General features: G+C 38.2%; 1 pseudogene; it reads left to right on the top strand.

Annotated features, from left to right (window-relative positions):
- Positions 1-2,613, top strand: part of LOC109849984 — a 5,178-nt pseudogene extending 2,565 nt beyond the window's left edge.

Genomic DNA, 3,443 nt, shown 5'->3' with positions numbered 1-3,443 from the left:
CTCTCAAAGACCTCAGTACAAGGGCAGGATGAGCTGAAGACCGAGGTAATGTTAGTGGCCAAGCTCCAGCATAGAAATCTGGTGAGGCTTCTGGGATGTTGCATTCAAGGGGATGAAAGAATAATAATATATGAATACATGCCGAATAAAAGCTTAGATGCCTTCCTATTTGGTAATCTTCCGTCTCACTATGTTTCTTTATTGTTTTGTTGCGCTCTTCTAAGTGTGTTTTACTTCACATCATTTGCCTGGTAATCATCTCACCATGTATTTGGGACAATTAAGCTTTCAGTTATTTTTAGAAATGCAGCTACAGTTTCATCCAAAGTTAATTTCTATATCAACTTAGATATCTGTTATCATTTTAATCAGTAAAGGATCATATTCAATATAACTTGCTGCGTATATCATTAAAGCCTTCGGTGAACTTTATGGACAGCAATAATTAAAAGAGAAGATATAAGCTATAAGGGAAACATAAGCTGATAGTGAAAGTTGCTTGGATTAAGCGAAGTTGCTCATCATCATATTTTCGTAAGGTGCACAAGGAAAATTCTAATATTGAAAAAATAATTAGTGGATGCAGTTATGCCTTGTTTTAATGTGGAGACTTTTGACTTTGATAAGCAGATGTCCAGTGTTTTTTCTGAAACAAAATTTTGGTTGATGCTTTGTAAAGACATAAAAACATAGAACCGCAAGTTCAACCTCTCAAAGACCTGGACTTCAGGATTTCTGTCTCCTGAATATTCTAACTTTAGCCTTCTACAAATTTTTATTCACAGTGGATAACATTATGCTTCCTTTTAATCATATCAAACAACATCACATATCAGTCTAAGAAGCTTAGAAATCATGTATTTTGAATAGCTTTCTTAACTAAACCAATCACATTTTTTCTATAGTTTGGATATTTCTAACTCAGCATTTTGTTTAGATGAAGAAAAAGTGTTGTTACTGGACTGGGCAACACGTCACCATATAATTTTAGGAATTGCTAGAGGACTTCTTTATCTTCACCGAGATTCGAGATTCAGAATCATCCATAGGGACCTTAAAGCTGGCAACGTTCTTCTTGACAAAGACATGAACCCTAAAATATCAGACTTTGGCCTGGCCAGAATTTTTGGAGGGGATGAGACGAAAACAAAGACGAGTAGGGTAGTTGGGACATAGTAAGTGTTGCTCACCTTAATAGTTTTTGTCTGTCTTTTCTGAGTGACAGTGGTGGTGCGCATCTAAATAGTTAACGGACATAATTTAGTTTCAGTCACCGCAATGTCTAATTTAGTGTTGATTGAATGCAGTGGATATATGTCTCCAGAGTATGCGCTGAACGGGATTTTTTCTGTAAAATCTGATGTATTCAGTTTTGGAGTTTTAGTATTGGAAATAATCAGCGGTAAAAGAAATAGAGGAGTCTATCTTTCTGAGGCAGAGGAATATCTTTTAGGGAAAGTAAGTACAATAAATTAGTCATGACTTCTTATTGTCGATCTATGATTTATGTTTGGGTTCTAAATCTTTCAGGCATGGGCTTTGTGGAAGGAAGGTAGTGGCTTGCAACTAGTTGACAAGTCATTGAATGACTTGTTCTTAAGGAATGAAGTTTTAAGATGCATGAAAGTGGGACTTCTATGCGTTCAAGATTGCCCTGAGGATAGACCAACAATGTCATCAGTTGTTTCGATGTTAGGTAGTGACTATACATTCCTTCCAGAACCCGAGCGACCTGGGTTTTTGGCAAGATTGAAATCTCCGGAAGGAAGTTCTTCTTCAATGCAGGAAAACTCAACCAGTATAAATGGTGTCACAATTACGATGTGTATAGCTAGAGAGTAAACTCTTATATACCCATAGTGACTATACATTTCAATATTAGAATTTTTCTTCAATGGAATTCGTCACTTATACTTATCCTTTAGGCTGGTTTTTATTTGTTTAATTTTTTAATTTACTTTTTGATGTAGATGAACCAAAAATACAAAGATTACAGCCTTTTTTAAGAAGGTAAATTCACAGCCTTTTTGTTTTCAACCTTTCATCATATGTCTTGTTTTTGCTTCTTCTTTGTCTTTGATTCTTGAGAAGTGTTAAATTGATAAATCGACAAGGTAAGGTTAAATTGATAAGATCAATAATGAGAAAGAAGTTGTGAGATTCATCTCGCATCTAGCAGGAAGGTAGTTGGCTTGATGGGTAAATAAAAACCAATACTCAAAGGTCCCAAGCCTATTAATCAATTCATCTAGGATGGGATTATGTTTATACCTTATCTTTTGCTCTCTCACAAAAGAATATATCCCTCTTATTTTCGCTACTTGCAGCCATTAAAAATTTTCATTTGATGTTGCATTTTCTCTGACTTTTCAGCAGAGCATAGAAGTTTCCATCTCAGTTGACTTTGACGAATTCCATTGCTCATTTGTTGCTTAACTATGAGCAAAGACTAGGAAATCTCCCTTCATTTGTTTTCCTGTGAAAGGCTAGTTGTCCTGTGAAACATGAGAAAGTCATACAACAAATCCTTCCTTTTTCTCTTTTTCATCCTCCATTTGCTCTCTCTTTCCGTTTCTAGAGACACCCTAACCCCAAATCAGCTCCTCTTTGACAATGAAACCTCATTTGCTCTCTCTTTCCGTTTCTAGAGACACCCTAACCCCAAATCAGCTCCTCTTTGACAATGAAACCTTAGTTTCCTTTGACGGGATCAGCTCCTCTTTGACAATGAAACCTTAGTTTCCTTTGACGGGACCTTCTCTTTGGGCTTCTTTTCCCCGGCCAACTCAAAAACCAACTGGTACATCGGTATATGGTACAGAAGAATCCCAGACCAGACAGTCATATGGGTTGGGAACCGTCAAAATCCAGTCTCAGGTCCTACGGCAGTCTTAATGTTAACATCCAATGGAAGTCTCCTCATAACTGATGGCAGTTCTAAAGTCTTCTGGTCCTCGCCGTCGGCGATGGCCGTCGGAAAACCCGTGGCGCAACTCTTGGACACTGGCAATTTTGTTGTCAGGGATTCTCATAAGATAACCGATTCCAATAGTTTCGCGTGGCAAAGTTTCGATTATCCAACCAATACTCTTATACCAGGCATGAAGCTAGGTTGGAACCTAACAAGTGGACTCAACCGTAACCTGACAGCATGGTCTAGCTCAACTGATCCATCCCCTGGTAACTACACCCTAGCCTTGGACCTCCGCGGTGATCCCCAATTATTATTTTGGAATGGCCATATTCTGCAATGGCGGTCTGGTCCCTGGACTGGCCTCGATTTCAGCAGTCAATTACCAGTAACCCTAACTTATACAGATGCTTTTGCCTTCCATTTTGTTAATAATAAGGAAGAGGTTTACTACAGCACAGGTGTAGTTAACAAGTCCACTATCACTAGGCTTGTTGTGAACCCACGTGGGGTCACAGAACGGTATATCTGG

Source organism: Asparagus officinalis, chromosome 7 (genome assembly GCF_001876935.1).
Source record: "Asparagus officinalis chromosome 7, Aspof.V1, whole genome shotgun sequence".
Classification (NCBI taxonomy): domain Eukaryota; kingdom Viridiplantae; phylum Streptophyta; class Magnoliopsida; order Asparagales; family Asparagaceae; genus Asparagus; species Asparagus officinalis.
The sequence above is the reverse complement of the archived record's forward strand: the minus strand, read 5'-3'. Positions and strand labels throughout refer to the sequence as shown.